General features: G+C 41.1%; 1 protein-coding gene across 5 annotated transcripts in view; it reads right to left on the bottom strand.

Moving 5' to 3' along the window:
• FBXL7 (F-box and leucine rich repeat protein 7) overlaps positions 1 to 19,283 on the bottom strand; it is a 435,731-nt gene that overhangs the window by 328,858 nt on the left and 87,590 nt on the right. The window contains exons 1-3 of one of the 5 annotated variants that reach the window (XM_054555423.2): positions 6,204 to 7,010; positions 4,605 to 4,700; positions 3,865 to 3,968 (exon numbers count right to left, since the gene is read on the bottom strand). The exons of 2 other annotated variants lie outside the window; for them this stretch is intronic. The gene's annotated coding sequence lies outside the window, so the exon portion shown is untranslated. Of the gene's footprint in view, positions 1 to 3,864; positions 4,701 to 6,203; positions 7,017 to 19,283 lie in introns of those variants that run through there. 2 more of the 5 variants (XM_063724069.1, XM_054555422.2) reach the window with 2 other exon arrangements.

Here is a 19,283-nt window from a genome sequence, read left to right as displayed (position 1 = left end):
CTGAATAATATTCCACTCTGTGTGTATACCATATTTTGTTTATTCATTCGTCTGCTGATGAACACTTGGGGTGCTTCCATCTTTTGAATATTGTGAATGCTGCTGCAATGACAGAGTGCTGGAATTTGACTGCTTGTGGTTTTTCACTTTTGAACTTCTACTGCTTGTTGTTTCCAGCTGAAATCAGATCCAGCTCTGTGGCTGGAGCAGAGGAACAAGGCACACAGCAGTCTTCCAGGAGAGAAAGGAGACAGTCCCACTGCTGAGTCAGCAAGTGCCGTGCTGCAGCCCCAGGATAGGCAGAGAGCTTGGGTTTGGGGAAAGGATTCCACTGAGTATAGTGTTACCTCTGAGCAGGGCTGTACGGCCAGTGCTACTGGCCACAGTGAATTCAGAACAGCAAAGCAGCAGATGTCACAAATGCTAACAGAGCAGATGCAGATCACAGGATCCCTGGACACACCTGCTGCAAAGCCTCCCTCTTCAACAGCCAGTGGATGCCTAGGGGATTCCCCTTCTTGCCTAAATGGGGACTCACCACTTTCTCTGTGAGAAAGGCCAGAGCTACAGCCTCAACTGAGATGGACAGAGCCAGAAGGACTGTCCCACTCAACACCACACAAGCAAAACGAAAATGTGAAATGGAAATTCCTACTTTAACACATACAGGGCCTTGAAGCATAGAAATCATTTAAGTCGAGTTAGCTAAAGGGTAAGCAGAGAAAGAATAGAAGTCATCTGTCAGGCATGGTGGCTCAGGCCTGTAATCCCAGCACTTTGGGAGGCCGAGATAGGTGGATCACTTGAGGTCAGGAGTTCGAGATCAGCCTGGCCAACATGGCGAAACGCTGTTTGTACTAAAAATACAAAGATTAGGCAGGTGTGGTGGCACATGCCTGTAGTCTTAGCTACTCCAGAGGCTGTGGTGTGAGAATCTCTTTAACCGGGGGGGTAGAGGTTGCAGTGAGCCAAGATTGCACCACTGCACCCCAGCCTGAGCAACAGGGCAGGACTCTGTCTCAAATATAATAAAATAAAATAAAATAAAATGTTATCTAAGTTGATCAGCAATCATTCCACATACCAATTTTTTATTGGTGGAGAAGGGTTTTCTTAGACAAAAATCTCAATTAAAATCAATCCATTGTGCATTATTCCTAGAAGATGTCATAGCTAATAAAAAGAGGAAAAGAACATGACTTTCACACAGTCCTCCCTTTTATTTTTTTGGAGATAGAGTATCACTCTGTTGCCCAGGCTGCAGTGTGCAGTGGTACGATCTCGCCTCACTGCAACCTCTACCTTCTGGATCTCAGCTTACTGCAACCTCTGCCTTCTGAGTTCAAATGCTTCTTGTGCCTCATCCTCCTGAGAAGCTGGGATTACAGGCATGCGCCTTATGCCCAGCTAACTTTTGAATTTTTAGTAAAGACAGGGTTTCGCCATGTTGGCCAGACTGGTCTCGAACTTTTGGTCTCAAGTGACCCACTCGCCTCAGCCTCCCAAAATGCTGGGGTTACAGGCGTGAGCCACCGCACCTGGCCCCACGCGTCCTCTTAAACCCAGAGAAGGTAGCAGAAGGCTGAAAGTCATGTTTTCCTTTATTCAAGTCACTGAATGCCCTAACTGGTACTTTCTTTACACTGAATGTCCTAACTGGTACTTTCTTTTTCTTTACACTGAATGTCCTAACTGGTACTTTCTTTACACCAAACCATCTAATAAGTGGCCTCAGGGCCACTGAGCAAAATACACATGTCTATAATTGGAGTGATCCAGGATGCAGTCCACAGATGAATTCTTTAAAATCGCTATAAGCCATGACCTCAGTGCCTACACAGAGTGGAGAATTCCTACTGGAGGGCATGGAGCCAGAAGTAAGGCTTGGGCCTGAATTCTGGCTTTACTAACTGGATGGTTGAGCTTGAGGAAGTTCCTTACTTTTTCCATACCTCAGTTTCTTCATCTGTAAAATGGGTAATAGTCAAGATAGACTCGTAGAAGTATCATGAGGAAAAAAATGAAGTAAATAAGTAAATTGCTTGGAATGGTACATACGTATAATAAATAATCAATTAGCTATTAATCATCCTCTCTAATAATATTCTTAATAATTCAATTTAATTCAAAAAATACATGCTAAACTTATTGTATGCAAAGGATTATGGTTAGCACTAAAAAAAAACAAGACACAGTTCATATTAGGCTAGGGAGATAAAGCACAGACAAATAAATGGAATGAAACATAAATGCAGTATGAGGTTGGGCAGTGGCTCCTGCCTGTAATCTCAACACTTTGGGAGGCTGAGGCAGGAAGATCATTTGAGGCCAGGAGTTCAAGACCAGCTGGACAATATAGCGAGATCATGTCTTGACAAAAAATATAATTTAAAAAAATTAGCCAGTTGCGACGGTGTGCACCTGTAGTCCTAGCTAGTTGGCAGGTTGAGGCCAGAGGATCACCTGAGCCCCGGTGTTTGACGCTGCAGTGAGCCATGATGGTGCCACTGCACTCCAGCCTAGGTGACAGAGAGACCTGTCTCTAAAAAATAAAAATAAAGTTTTAAAAATCCAGTATGATTAGTTTCAAAATGGGATCTTTAAGTGACATTTTCAAACACTGTTTTCTTTTTTAAGAGTATTCTATTCTTCTTTTTGCGGGGAGGGTAAAGAGACTTGGGATCTGAAGATACTTGTCCAAGGTCAAAGGGTTAACCAACATCCAAATACTACTTTCTTCACAAAACTTCATTATTGTTTAGTATGACTGCTTTTTTTAAACATTGGTAATAAAAATATTTAGGTTGATTGGAAATAATCAAGCCTGTCTTCTGCACTTGATGGTCAACTCCATGAGGGTAGGTTCCATGTCTGCCTTGTCCCCTCCCACATCTCCAAAAGTAGGACTGTGCAGGGTATGTTAAATGTGTTGAAATAAGAGAAGTAACTGCATGAATAAACTAGAAATTTATTCCTAATGGAATATCCCTGGTCCATAACATTTTTTAATAAGCACTATCCCCTCCTTACCAGCAACACTCAAATCTGTGCCACCCACCAAGAAACAAGAGAGTTTTTACACAATGGCTACGTGTAGAACCTCCAAACTACCTACAGAGTCCCCGTGGTGACATGCTGTAAAGTACTCCGTATTTGTTTCCTCTAACTGGGTGGTTGAAAATAATAAAAATTTATTATCTGACAGTTTTGGAAGCTAAAAGTCTGAAATCAAGGTGTCATCAGGGTCATGCTCCCTTCAAGGGCTCCATGGAGACTCTGATCCATGCCTCTGTCCTCACTTCTTGTAGTTGCCAGCAATCCTTGGCACTGGTTGGTTTGTGCCAGCAGAACTCCAGGTACAGCCTCAGTCATCACATGGCTGCCTTCCCTCTGTGTGCCTCTGTGTCTCTTTTCATAAGGACATCAGTCATATTAGATCAGGGGTCACCCTACTCAGTATGTCCCCATCTTAATTTTATGTGCAACAACCCTATTTCCAAATAAGGTCACATGCTGATGTTTCAGGAAGGACATACATTGTGGGGTGAGGAGGAGGACATTCTCCAACCCAGCAGATACTCCAACATTATTTTCTGCAGAATTAAATAGCAGAAAATCCTACCCTGAGTCTCTCAAATGATCATTTGTTCAAGTTTCATTGTATAGCAGTATTATTACGGGTGGAAAATAAAGATGAGCAAGTAAGATTGAATGTATCATGGAATGCTAGAAATCTCAAAGAGTCCCTCAGCTTGTGAAAAAGCAGGCACTTGGCACCCCAGCATGGGTGGTTTCAAGTCCAAAAGAGCAGGCAATATGTCACTAAAGGTACCAGGGCAGAGCCTCCCCTTCCCACACACCCACCTACAAGCCTTTAGGCAATTGTGCAAGAGTTAACACAGATGCCAGCTGACACTGAGACAGATGCTGCTGCGGCTGCTGACAGATGGTGCTTCACAGCTGGGTTTCTGAAGAGAGTAATGAGAAGATCAGAGCGCTGGACAGGCTAAGGGTACATGCATTAACACAAGAATTTCCATTGTAATACAAATCAATCAAAAGTCATTTTTATGCTAATAACATCACTACAATTTGCACCACTCCCAGATCTCAGATTTGCACCAATAACTCCCAGATCTCACAGATCATGAAAAGACTTGTGTCTTGCATAATCTGGATGTATAATAAAAGACCAGTGTTCTTTCTAAAGTTCATTGGTGGTTCTACACAATCTGGAAGCACCTTAGAAGCCATGTGTTCATTTCTTGGCATCAAGAGCCTCTGGTGTCAATAAATCCATACCTGCCTCTTCTGAGTCACTCATTCATTCATTCAACGTCCCACGTTACACATAATTCCATGACCAAGCCATCTCAGCCATAAAGGTTATTTCTTGCAGGATTTTGGGACCAGGGAAACAGTGGAGAAAATACTAGTATCGCCTTTCAACAGAGAATGTAGTGAAAAGAAAGGCAGCATTATCCTTTGAATCTGTGTGGCTTTATGTGGCTCAACCCCGGCAAAAGACAGATAGACAGTTATAGACCTTTGTGCCTTACTGTCACTCATTGATTTTTGAGGGTTTTCATACAAAGCATATTTACCTGAATTATCACTGAAGATCAGTCTAAATTAGTGAAAATTCTCAACAATAAATTTTAAAAGACATTGATTCTCCTCCTTTCATGCATGGCATAATCCTACCAACAGCACAAGAAAAAAAGGGATTATATATTTAAGATCTTAATCTTATTTAATGCAAAACAATTTTAAGATCCCGCTATGTTTCCCACCTCCCATTGCCCATTTATCAAAGAATCATAAGCAAAAGTTGACTATCAAAATTCTGTATCAAGAAATGAGAAGGTTCAAACAGTCCTTTTTGGTAAAGAGAATTATAACTGAGAAATAAAAATAAAATTCTAAGGCCCCCTACCAAATGAATAGACCCCTACTCTTGGTCAAGGGGACTCCAGAAAAACCTTGGAAGCTGATTTCCCAGCCATGACAGGAAAGGAGGGTGGGCGTGCTTTGTTATACCCCTCCCTTTCTTCCCCAAGGGTTAAAGAGAAATCAGCCTTTTCAAAAGACTGCACCACTGATATCAACCAACTGCCTGACGGTGCCCCTCCCTTCTGTGGTTCTGACAATCCAATCCACCAGCATTCCTTCCTGATAAGAGACCACTGACCACAGAGTGGTTCTGGCCAGTCTACAGAGGATACGCAGTGAAGGTTTTCATGTCCTCTGCTTCACCTTTTGACAACAGATGGCTGAAAACACCACCCTTGGATAATCCTAATGCTGCCATTTTTTGAACATGGGTCCTATGAGGCAGCATGAAGCTCAATTGAGCATGTGCATGTTTCTCCTTTCATCAATATTCATGACTGCTCTTATAGCTTATTGAATATGTGTATTTGGCCATCTCATTCAGTATAAATCCCTGTGTTATTCTTCCCACCCTTGACATGTCTGTTTCTGGCTTCTAAGCAGAGGCTATGCTTCCCCACCTGTCATAATGGCCACCCTGCAGGCTGCAACCTTTCTGAGAAATAAAGTTCTCCTTTCCAAATTTATGAACCTCGTCGTTTTTCAGCTGACATAACAAACAAGTTTTCCTACCACAGAAAACTAAATATAGCTAAGCAGTGAAATGGAGAAAGTGAAATCTACAGCTCAATTTCACACTTACTCCCTTAATAACTGGGGAGCCCTGAGTAAGGTACCTTAATGCTTCTCAACATCTATTTCTGTACCTCTGATTGGGGAAAGGAAAACTGGAGGAGATCATCTTCAAGACCCATTTCAGCTTTCCACACTCACATTCTTCACTTCTCTCTGCCCAAAATGTCGTCAACCTTCTAGCAAAACTACAAACCACTTTACAATCCCAAACCATGATCCAACAAGACCTAAAAGTGGAAGAATGGATAAGATAGGGTTTGTAGCCAACTTTCTCTTCCTAAATTGAAATTTTCTGTTTGTGTGTAATATGTACACACACAAATATATATATATATATGCATACATATATACACACACATACAAGCACACACATATATATCCACATATGTGTATTTCAGCCACCAAAGCATAGCTGGATTATTTCACTGCTGTCTCTTCTCTTTGGGGGTGTGACTTGAATTTGAGAATCTAATATGATCTTCTTAGTCCCCAAATGAAGGTCCCAATTTTATTACCTGCTGTGTGCCCTAAGAGCATCATTATTTTCCTCCCTGTCTCTTCCACTGTCCTTGCAGCAGGAGGCTTCCTTTGGCCCATGGTGGGAAGCTGCAATTCTATTTAACAGGAGTAAAAGTGATCACGTCCACCAGCAGGCATCTCTGAGCACAGAGAAACAGAGAAAGTATAAATGGCAGCTACAGAGTACCTCACAGATAACCAGAATCTTTCTACTACTACAATTTGCAGGAAAGAGAAGCTATGAGAGTACGCTGAATGCAGCAATTGCCCTCACTTCTGAATCCATTTCATCCCTAACTTTGTGTTGCTGCCACATGCTTGGGTGAGACTGATATCACCTCTGTTCTATCAAAGAGCTCTATTTACCCTAAGCCCATCAACACAGACCCATCCTCATTGCCCAGTGATTGCTCAGGAGGACAAGGAGGGGGAGTGAGGGGAAGATAAATGATCAAAGTTATTCACTGGTAAAGAAAGAGATGCGTGCTCTCTCTCTCTCTCTCTGGATATAACCATAGGCCTTGTTGGACGCCATACTGTATTACAAAGGAGAGTCAACAATTTCAATAAAAATGCACATGGAAAAACAATGGCAAAACAATGACAAAAAAAATCAGGTAAGGATATCACTGAGCCATTACCAGTTCAATGGGTCCCAACACCCACCCTACCACTGGACTTCTCAGTTACGTGAACCAAGAAAAGACAGTCTGTCTGCTGCACCTGGTGGTAAACGTTGGAACTGCAGCAATTTTATGCTTACCAAAGCTGTATCTCAAATTAAAGGGAAAAAAAAAAAATCCTCATCCTAAAGACACTTTTTTCCATATGAAAAGAGCATTTTTTAATTTTAGAGACTGACTCTATGAAAGTTTGAATAAGTATAAAGTAATAATTTTGAGAGTGATGGATTGTAACGTTTTAAATAAGCACAACCAAGTAGAAATAAGAAGCATTATACTTAGCCACATGATGAATCTGATAAGGCTGGAAAACAGTTTAATGTACTCTGGGTAATAAACAGATGACCTGGTAGGTCTCTTTCCTCTTTGAAAAACTTTAATTCAGCTTCCACCTATAATCTATGATGTATTTTTCAAAGCTTTATGCATTTTTTAAAAAATCACTCCCCCTAAATTTTGCATTTACAGCCCTTTTATCATATAAATTGTGGTCATAACCTAAGTTAAGGTTTGCAGCAGCCAATGAAGGGAAAGGTCTGGCTTCTATAAAAGGAGATACATTAAGCAAAATAAATCTTGCCTGAAACTGGAATAGTTCTTGAATATAACAACTTAGGAGCTAATCTCTCTTCTCTTTTGAAAATATAATAGCTTTGCCTTTGAGCCAGAATAGATCAAACAGTCCAGGGATAGCTGTTATTCCTTTTCTCATTCTTTTTCTTGATGTACTGACACTTGATTAATAATTGTAAAATTCCTGAGAATTCTTTTCCCAAACTCTTCTAGCATGAAGGCATCACTTCATCCATAAAGGTGAAGGGAACATTTGAACTACTCTTCCCTCTAGTCTAAAGGAAGAACAGGGCCAGGGATTGAAGCTTTCAATCTACACATTAAAATCTTTCTCTGCTCTAGGCCTTCTTCACACACCTTCTTGTAAAACTTTGTTGGAACGTAATTTATAGGCCTTCAACTCGTTGAAATTAAAAGAATTTCACGCATTTGAGATTTTTTTTTTCAAAATGATATTATCTAGAGAGATATTTTCACATATATGGTTTGGGACAGGCAGAATAAGCTTACTGGCTTCAAGATTTATATAACTTTTATAAAAATGAGACGCAATCAAGTATTTGGGCCTAAGTGTTTTCCCTCCTATCCCTGGCACCCATTTTAACATACAGGAAATAGAGGCAAAACCAAATTGCTGTATTTTTATTCTCTGCTCTCAATACAACACAGTTGCTTCTGTGACTTCTGGTCACCAAAATGTGTGCGGATGGTGGTTTCTCCCCACCAAGAAGCAAGCAATCAATCAATTCTGCAGCAGATTCTCCAGCTGGGTATCCTGGAATTCAATTCAATTCTGATGCTATCTAACTAAAGATAGTGTCAGATGTCACAGGTTAAGGGCTCAGTCCCACAAGGCTGCCCTTGTCCAGCCCACTCATACTTCTAATCAACTGGCTACAAAATGAGGTTTCCATGACCTCCTCCTTGGGTTTGATTAATTTGCTAAGATAGTTCACAGAACTTAGGCAAACACTTACTTAGGTTTACTGGCTTACTATAAAGGATATTGCAAAGGATAGAGATGAAGAGATGCACAGGGCGAGGTATGTGGGAAGGGGCATGGAGCGTCCATGCCCTCTCTGGGTGCACCACCCTCCAGGAAGTTCCATGCATTCGGCTATCTGGAAGCTCTCCTGGCCCTGTCCTTTTGAGTCTCATGGAGGCTTCATTACATAGGCATGATTGATTTCATCATTAGCCACTGGTGATCAACTCAACCTTCAGCCCTTCTCCCCGCCTTGGGGATTCTGTGCCCAGAATGCGGGGGAAATAAAGTCAGTCTTTTACTCTGTCTGGTTCAGGCAGGCACTGCCCTTGTGGGTTTGGAATAGGAATATATGGTATGCACAACTTTGTAAATTTCTTTTCTTAATTTAATTCAAGCATTTACTTTTCAAGTGCCTTACCAAATTCTTACTTATTTTTGTGGAGACAAGGTCCAACTATGTTACCCAGGCTTGTCTGGAACTCCTGGGCTCAAGCAATCCCTCCTGCCTTGGCCTACCTAAATTTGAGTTGACATTTATTTTTATTTTAATGTGAAGAAAACCCATATAAAAAAAGGAGACAAGAATTAGTGCTGAATAATTACTCATCTATTAAAAACAAAAAAGACTCTATACATACCACACAAAAAATGAATTATACCATGCTTTTTTAGTCTAAAGGCAGAATGTACTTTAAAAATGCCTTTTTCTTAGTTATTTCAGAAGCATACCTTAGCCCGGTTTTGGCATGACCATTCATTCTGATTTAACTGGTTTCATGCAGTAGAGTCAACAGTCCTTGATTTTACAGACAAGAGTGCTTCATTCTAATTCCAACTGTGTACTTGAACAAACCCCTTAATATCTGTAAGTCTCCATTTTTCCCTTCTGTCATGCAAGAGGATTAGGACTGCGATGTCCCCTTAACTCTTACAGCAGCCCCAATGAGTGTGTTCTGCGATCTTGTTATTTCACCAAATCCCATCTACCTGCTGAGACAGGACCCATGGGACTATTCTCACTGACCTCAGGAATAAACTAAGGTAAGGACTGTATAACTGTCCCAGAGCTTGTAAGAAAAAGCTCCAGGCATCAGAGACCTCACCAACATGCCACATCATCTCCTTAGATTTTTATTGTAGCCTTGGATGAAAAGCCCAGATGCTGGAGTCAATGCACTTCGATTTAAATCTTTTTGCTACTATTCATCTGCTTGACTTTGGAAAGATGCTTAACTCTCTGCCTCAGTGTTCTTATTTATAAAATGGTGTCCCAGATTTTCTATGAATTAACACATGTAAAGCACCTAGTTGGAGGCTTGGCACATAGTAAGTGCTCAACAAATGTTACCTAGTAATACTGTTGCAACAGTGCAGATCAATACAGTTGTATAATACTTCAAAATTAAATCCCTCCATCAGCCTGCAATCTAAATAATTTATTCTGAATTAATTATCAAATTAAAGAATTCAGGCCAGATCTCTCCAGGTGCTTCGTTCCTCCCTGTACCTCAGCCCATCTGGTCTGCCTGCAATTCCCCACACTCGTCACATGCAGCACTGCTTCATACCCCTGTTCCAACTCTTTCAAGCTTAGAATGACATCTCTTCCCCTCCCGATCCATTTTCAACTCCTCCACAGCAGCCTTTCTGGGTCTCTGAGATCCCTTCCCCACTTGGAATGTTGTACCATTTACAGTCATTTGGCACTTAACGTAGTAATAATCACAACTGACACTTATAGTACTCTTGGGATTATACCAATTTGTTTTTATGTATATTTTCTCACTGCACTTCATTCCTATCTTCTTACATGCCCTGGGATCATAGTCTTGTACATACTGCAGCTGGCGAAAACACTACACGTGGAGCTCATGGGAGAAGTTCACTGCTGCTGATGGCAATGTTCTAGATACTGGGAAACAAAAGCAAAAGGTGAGGGTGAACCTCTTGTCACATACAGGTATATATCTTTAAATGTAAGACGGACTAGGATTGCACATCACTATGACAGATGCACAGAGGATCATAGCAAGGCAACTAAACTTAGCAATGGGAATGGACACACAGAGAATCAGAAGAGACCGCGTTTCTCCTACAATCAGGAACTTTTGCAACATGCAAAGAAGAGAGGTCGTTCTGATATTGTTGTCAGCAATAGCTGGAGTATAGTATGTCACTAGTACAGGTTATATGCAAACAGCCTGGAAACCTGATTCCAGTAACATTTCCAAAGCAGTCCGTGAGTCTCTATTTTGGACTGGCCCCTTCTCTAGCAGCAGCCTCTTCAGGTCCCTGAAGCCGTACTGCAGCTCCAATACCAAGGACAAGCCCACTGTCTCCCACCTCCATCCCCAGTGTGAGCTGGGAGTAGCAATCATGCTCCTGTTTCTAGCCCTGGGCGACACACATCAGGAATTCAGACTGTCGGGTGAGAGGCCAATGGGTACTCCCATCATTCACGCAAAACATACCTCCCTTACCACCGCGTAAGAAATGGAAACACCATTTCAAAGAGTAGTTTTCTGGCCTGGACCGCCCAAGATCAGAACAGATACACTTTTAACCTTTTCAACTGTTTACTTTTCAAATGCCTTACCAAATTCTTGACCTCTCTGACCCACCATATGTCCGCCCTCCACGTTCAATGAAAAGCCTGGAAAACCAAGATGTGAAACCTCCTGTTTAGCCTTCTTAACCTCATTCAAAAGGACAATATTTCCCTTTCATTGCATGGTGTAGCAGTGGAGGCAAATGCCTTAAAAACTTACTCAATTAATCACTCAAATAAACTACACCAACAAATAAATACTAAGTGTCTAATGTATATAGAACATATTGTAAGCACTGGACAAAGTCATTTAGTCTAAGGAAAGAAATGAGTAGAATGAATCTTTAGTATAATGTTGAACCATAAGAAATTGCCATTTTCATAGGTTAAAAAGGTTCAAAATCAACACTGTCATATGGTTCAAACTAATTATAAACATTTCTTTGGGGTTACCTTCCAAGGTTGGTATTGAGTATGAAAATAACTAAACTTCATTGGATAGTGCCCAAGACGTAGTTACATACACTGAATTTTTCTCTAGAGTATATAGTGCCATCCATAGTGAGTTGCCAATTAGCATATTTAGAGAAACAGCGCATATTCAGCATAAAGAGAACAAATTCACCAACTCCAAAAAGGGATAAAAAATATTTGTTACACAAATTAAACAAATTTAAAACAAAAAAACCTGTACATTTTTATGTCTATCTCTTAAACTATTTAGCTTTTTATAAAAGCTAGGAAAATCAGCTATTAAGTGCTAACCTAAATCTTTGCACCAGAAAACTTAATGAGAATTCCACACCAAGTAGGGGAAGACTAAGGCCTGCTTATTTCTTTTTTGAGATGGAGTCTACCTCTGTTGCCCAGACTGGAGTGCAGTGGGACGATCTCAGATCACTGCAGCCTCTGCCTCCTGGGTTCAAGCAATTCTCCTGCCTCAGCCTCCCTAGAAGCTGGGATTACAGGTACCCACCACCACACCTGGCTAATTTTTGTATTTTTAGTAGAGACGGAGTCTCACAATGTTGGCCAGGCAGGTCTTGAACTCCTGACCTCAGGTGATCCACCTGCCTCGGCCTCCCAAAGTGCTGGGATTATAGGTATGAGTCACCATGCCCTTTTCTAAAGGAGAGGCAACTAGCAGAAAGAATCCAGAGGAAGTGAGAGGGAGGAAGGGGCACGCAGGGAACAAAATGGCAAGCAAATATTCACCAGCTGATCCCTGTAAAGCTAACTGGCTTCAGTCTGTTCACTTTTCACTTTAAAGGCTCTAAAATTTCAAATGTTTTCTAGGACTGGTACTCTATCAGGAGAATGGTTTTACTGCCTCGCCTTAAGTATTTCACAGTATTCAACCAAATGCCTAACCATACAGCAGCCTACAGCAGATCACACTTCCCTTGTGTGTGATACGCATCTTATCCTGGACTCTTTCATCACTACTCTTTTTGCTTTTCATTTACAACTACAAACAAAATTTTAGCTCGAGGCTAAAATCTGAGGTAAACAGACTATCCATTATACACTTCAAATAATGACCTCTCACTAATAAAACTTCTTTTCTCTCTGTGACCTAAAGATTAGGAGCATAATTTTCCATTTTTAATTTATATAGAAAACAAAGAAACAACTCCAAAAACTAAAGGTCTGGACTAGATGTGTAGACAAATCTCCTCCTCCCTCTGATAAGCCCGGTCTTCAAATCCATTATTATAAAACACACTTAGGGACAAATGGCACAACATTTCCATGAGGCTCTCAGCGGTACTCACATTTTAAATGGAGAGCCTGAACTTAAACTGCAAAATAGTGTAGGTTTCAGGCACTCTATAGAAAAAAAGAATATTTGTGATGGCGTCAAGCTGTGTAGTTGGCACTTTATATATATAATCTGACATTTAATCTTCACAATGAGCTTATGGGCTAAGCATTATTATCTCTGTTTTCAAGGTGAGAGAACTGGAGCACAGGAATTTAAGTTGCCCATGATCACTGGGCAACTGTATACCAGAGCCAGGTCCATCTCACTCCAAAACTCATCTCCACGCTGCTGCTGTTCCATCAAAAGTTAAATAGATGACTATCAAGTTTGTGGGTAAAGAATATAAAACTCGGGCAGAGGATGGACAGACAGAAGGCCTAAATTCTAGGCCATGTTCTAGAATTTTTCAGGTAAGAGACTTAAGTTCTCTGAGCCTCATTTCCTCAGAGCATGAACATAGTAGGTGTCCAATGTAGACTTGTTCAGCTCAAAGGTTATTATGTGTCTCTGAGATGCTTCAGTGTAGTGGGCTTTAGAGTGACCCTCCTACCACAGTAGCCAGATGGCTAAAGATATGGCCAACCTCGGGCACAGTGGCTCACACCTGTAATCCCAGCACTTCAGGAGGCTGAGGCGGGCAGATCACAAGGTCAAGAGATCGAGACCATCCTGGCCAACATGGTGAAACCCCCATCTCTACTAAAAATACAAAGAGTTAGCTGGGCGTGGTTGTGCATGCCTGTAGTCCCAGCTAGTCGGGAGGCTGAGGCAGGAGAATCGCTTGAACTCGGGAGGTGGAGGTTGCAGTGAGCCAAGATCGTGCCACTGCACTCCAGCCTGGTGACAGAGCAAGACTCCGTCTCAAAAGTAAATAAATAAATAAGAGGCCAACCTTATTCCTCACAAATTTCAAGACTCACATCACAAGATCTGGGGCAGAGGGGACTGATGTTATTTGAGCTCCTGTCCCTGCCAAGTGCGGGAGAAAAATGGAAGCTGCCACTTCTCGACTTGGGCTTTGGTCCTAGGCCTTCCATTCACCCTCAGCCTTCCTAGGTGCCCAAGCCCTTAACAAGAATATTATTTTCATTTTATAAGGTGCAATTTCTACTGGAATGCCTAGCTCCATGACCTGTAAAATTCTCCAGTCTTAATGAAAAGCTGTCACAATCTGCTACCACCCATGGGCAAAATGGAATTGTAATCATTCAAGTCTGAGGAGATGCTGGGCCCCAGGAAAACCAGATCTGAATTTATGAAATACTATGGGAATAAAAAGGGCAAGCTATGGTCCTTGTGGTCCTAGACTTGTTATTTATGCAACTAAAAATCTGCCTTCTTTATAAAGAATTCTTCATCCTATAAAAATAGAAAGGAAAAAGAGACAGAACATAAAATAATACAACTTTTAGGTTAACTAGAAGCAATATAAATTACTGAGTAATTTATATTGATCTGGTTCCTGCTTTATCGAGCAGGACTTAGGAGCCGGGAACCTAACAGTGGCATCATCTCTGCTCTCAACGCCTCTCAACACATCCGCAGTCCCGGGGTGGACTAATCTGATCACCGTAATCACCACTACAGTGGCTGTAAATAAAGGCAAGTTGCTCAGACCTGGTTGGGGGCAGTAAGGTGATCTGGAAAGTTAGACAATGGAAAATGGGCATCCCAAGGAGAATGAGAGGCCCAGAAGCAAAAAGGAACATTGAGCATTCAACAACCACAGATTATTTACTAGGGCTAGAGAAGACAGATAAAACAGAAAAAGGAGGTGGGAGGTAGAGGTGAAACTTGAAGTCTTGCAGACCGTAGTAGGGAACTTGAACTCTATCGAGAGAGCAGTGAGGAACATTTGAAGGATTATAACAAGCAGACTGGCAGATCAGATTGCAGAAAGCTAGGTTGAGCTTAGAGAAGGGACTGAAGGTAGTAAAAGCAGAGGCAGCAAGTCTGGTTAGAAAGCTGTTATGGAGGTAGCGATGATGGTTGAAAATAAATCAATAAATCCAAGAGATGTAAATCCAGTAGAAACACAAGGAATTTGTGATTGGACAGATGAGGCAGCAGAGAAATTCCAGGTGGTGCCTAGAATGATTTTCTCAAGTGTTCAGAGGCGTAAACGTGGCCCAGTCTGTCCATCACTCCACAGCTCTTCTCTCTCCCACTTCCCTCTTCCAAGCATATCTTCCTAACACCATTTACTCCCAAGGTCAAAGATATCTTAAGAGAGGTTGAAAACAAAGATCATTCTTTTAAGAAAAAACATGGTAGGAACATTGGATGGTGAATGAAGTCCCAATCTTCATTGTTTTTGGAAACACAGAGGATCAAGTGAAGGCAATTATTCACAGCAACATTCATTAGCTGCAGAGCAGATGGAGAAGCCACTGAAGCATGTGGACCCACAGTGTTCCATAGCCACTGCCTGAATCTCATTTGTGCATCATCACCTCTGATGATGACATTAAGGACACGCTGGCTGTGCCATGGCTGGATTGGGAATTCCAACAGGGGAATCCAGAAAACAAAGACAGCTACTCAGGCCATGCATTGGCCTGATGTTACCCCACCAAGGTACCCTCTCTTTTAGGCTTCTTAAGATGATAACTTCCAAAGCCTTTTCTTCTGATTTGAAGAACTAATGGGAAAATAAATCATGCAATTCATCAAGCCTTTTTATGCACAAATACTGTATTAGTCCCTTCTCACACTACTATAAAGAAATACTTGAAGCTAGGTAATTTATAAAGAAAAGAGGTTTAATGGGTTCACAGTTCTGCAGGCTATATAGGAAGCATAGCTGGGGAAGCTTCAGGAAACTTACAATCACGGTGGAAGGCAAAGGGGAAGCAGGCACAACTTGCATGGCTGGAGAAGGAGGAATAGAGAGAAGGAGGAGGCACTACACACTTTTAAACAACCAGATCTTGTAAGAACTCACTATCATGAGAAAAGCCAGGGAAAATCCGCCCCCAAGATTCAATCACCTCCCACAAGGCTCCTCCTCAAACACTGAGGATTACAAATCAACATGAGATTTGGGCGGGGACAGAAATCCAAACCATATCAAATACATAGCATGATGTACCCCTCACTGCATCCACAGTGTCCAGGCAGAAATACAGACAACAAATGGTTTGCTTACTAATCTGGGTCACGAGCATGGAGTTTCTCGCTATTCTTCCTCTTGTATATCCACCTTTCTTTCTCAGTTAGTATACTTTGTAGGTCATTCTATTAGTTACAACAACAAGAAATCATCTAAAATTTCTCAGGAAAAGGGCTTCTGTGATCCACAGTAGCTCACTGATTTATATATAAAGAAAACAGATTAGCTGTGTCAGAAGGAACACAAAAATGAGTTGAGTTTTAAAAAAAGAAAGAGGTTGGATTAAAATCTTCACAGTTTGAACAAAGTAAAGATCTAATTGTATAGACCTTCAAAAACTCATAGTTTAATAATTTTACCATAACCTGCATGGAAAAAGATCATCTAGAGAAGTCAGAGATACACATTACAATTGGGAAGAAAGTTAAATACAAATACCCCAATTTCATACAACCTGTTAATGAGTCAAAATTACAACATGGCGGCCGGGTGCGGTGGCTCACGCCTGTAATCCCAGCACTTTGGGAAGCCGAGGTGGGCAGATCCCTTGAGGTCAGGAGTTCGAGACCAGCCTGGCCAACATGGTGAAACTCTGTCTCTACTAAAAATACAAAAATTAGCCGGATGTGGTGGCGGGAGCCTGTAACGCCAGCTACTCGGGAGGCTGAGACAGGAGAATCGCTTGAACCTGGGAGGCAGAGGTTGCAGTGACCTGAGATCGTGCCACTGCACTCTAGCCTGGGCAATGAAGAGTGAAACTCTGTCTCAAAAAAAAAAAATTACAACATGGCTTTTGTCATGTGCCACAGTTTCTCTGTGTGATGAGCGAAGTCACTGATTTACACATCAATAATTTACAGTGTGCAGTAAAATCAGCCTAAAATATTTCAAAGTGATAGCTTATTTTGGGAATAACAGCATTCATGTTAAAAACGTGACCATTCAGTTCTGACAGTAAATAAATCACCAGACAGTGTCTCCACAATCTACCACCATTGAGCAATAAATCTCTGGATTCAACTGTACACCAGACATAATGCTGTAAAGTCAAAGTCTAGTTTTACCTCAGTGACCTCAGTTTTGCCTCTGCTGGACACTAAATCTGATGCAAAATGAGCAAATAAGGGTGGCTGAGTTTCAACCTGGCATAACAGTGAGGCTTTGTCAAGGATCCCAGAATTCAGAGAGTTTTTAGGAACAACAACCAAAAAAAAGTTTGAAAAACAAAAACATATGCTAAACAGCTGGGGATGGAGAAATTAAAGGATGTGAAGAGCTTTCACCTTAGCTAGAAAAATATCCTATGTAATGACTTTTATTTGACCCATTTTAAGATTTTCTTTTTTAATCTTTAAAACTATTATCTCTAGAGGGCAAATGCTGGATGAATAAAAATACATTCATCAATTCATTCATTGTTTCATCCAATCTATGTTAAACAAATAGTGTTTTCATCTCTTAATAGCTTTGGGACCCTAAGAAAATTATTTAAATTTGAGGTAACTTAGTTTCTTCATCTATAAAAGGGGGACAAGACTCATACATAACTCACAGGACACTTGAACGATAACTACACATACTCTGTCTCAGACACAATGCCCAAGCTGAGGTTTGCAATAATGAGCAAAGGAAACCAGATTCCCACCTTCAGAGACACAGAGTACATAATTAGGAAACAAAAATAAATAAACATGGAATTTCAAATCCTGCCTGGTGCCTGGAGAAAATGCATAGGATACTATTCAATGAAAGAGAGGCCTCCTTAGATAAAGGGGTCATAGTAAAAGGCTTTGCTGAGTTGTGGACCTTTGGGCTGAGACCTAAGGAATGAGAAGGAGTCAGCCCTGCAGAGTGAAGAAGCAAGCCCATTCTAGGCCAAGGATTTGAAATACAAAAAGGCCCTGACCTTAGCATCAGCCAGGTGCGTTCCAGTAAGTGGGGAGATACTGGGAAGAGATGAATCATGCAAGACCCAAAAGGAGCAACAGAGATTGTGTCTGTAGTCCATATGAATGTAGAAGTCACAGGCTGATTTTCCAGCAGGACAAATGGCAGGTTTTAGTTATGAAAGATGAAGCTAGCTGCTGAGTAATGAACGGACCACTGAGGTTCAGAAGGAAATATCAGGGAGGTGAAAGAAGCCATTGCAGTGGGAGATGATGGTGGCTTGGCACAGGTAATGACTGTGGAGATGGAGAGAAACAGATAGAACTTGACATACCTCTCGAAATCTCCCTAAAGATCTGTCTTGGCAACCTATTCTCAGGTGTAAACATTAACCAGATAAACAACTAAAAAGAAAATTTAAACGGTCTCTATTCTATTAAAATTCTCCAGATAGCTCTCTTCATGAAATTTTTAAAGTGTTTTTACCAGGATGATTTACAGTCATGAACTGATTTGACAGTTTAGCCTGACTTCTATGTGTAGTTTAGATTGAGAGCTGCAAGACTCAGTTATTTAGAAAGTAAATTCAATATGTGTAATGGTGCTATCCCTGGACTGTAGACAATTCTTCATTGTTTTCACTTTAGATGGAATTCTGAATAGTTTTTTTGAAACATGAGCTAGAGATCTGGTTCAACCAGGGGTAGTAATAAGAGGTTTCATAGCTTCTTGGTAAAGTGTCCAAAAGTAATAACCTTGTTTTCAGCTTTCCACCCAGAGGTTAAAGTAGGGAACACTTCATGAAAGTTATATGTTTCCATTCCAACCCATCACTTTGTGCTTTGGGAAGGAAAAGGAGGGGGCAAGAGATATTGAGAAAGAGATTGAGAAAGGGAGGGGAAGAGAAATAGAGAGGGAGAAAGAGAGAGATGGTGAGGGAGGTGGAGGGGTAGGTGAGGGGGGAGAGAAAGAAGACAAGGGGGAGGGGAGGGGAGGGGAAGGGAGAAAATTTTGAAAAGGGAGGGAGTTAAGACATGATTTGTCATCACCCAGAAGTGCTAACGCTGGCTCCCAAACCTCAAGCTCTGATTCCCTCATCAATCTTAATACCCCCCAGATTCTGTGTAGAGCAAACATGGAAAGAAAAGAAAGTTCTTAGCCAAATATTGGAGCCCAACTTGGAAAAATGAGCTTTGCAATGACAGCACATATTTTTAAGGGCTTATTGGGATCTTACTAAGGAGACTGGCTCCAGGCCTTGTAGTTTCACATATTTTCTTGATTCCTAAGTTAATCATTTTTACATCATCTACTTTAAAATAAGCCAAAGGGAAGCTTCCTCCAGGAATAGCCATTCACTGGCATTTAACAATTAAAAACAAGATCACATTTGTGTGACTAGCCTTGAACAAGAATTTGATTTGCATTTAATAAGATACATGCTCATGTGTAATGCATACCGATGGGTCTGAAAAAATATTTAATATGATACAACTCTAACATAAAACTATATCACTTTT

This window comes from Pongo abelii, chromosome 4, assembly GCF_028885655.2.
Source record: "Pongo abelii isolate AG06213 chromosome 4, NHGRI_mPonAbe1-v2.0_pri, whole genome shotgun sequence".
NCBI lineage: Eukaryota > Metazoa > Chordata > Mammalia > Primates > Hominidae > Pongo > Pongo abelii.
The sequence above is the reverse complement of the archived record's forward strand: the minus strand, read 5'-3'. Positions and strand labels throughout refer to the sequence as shown.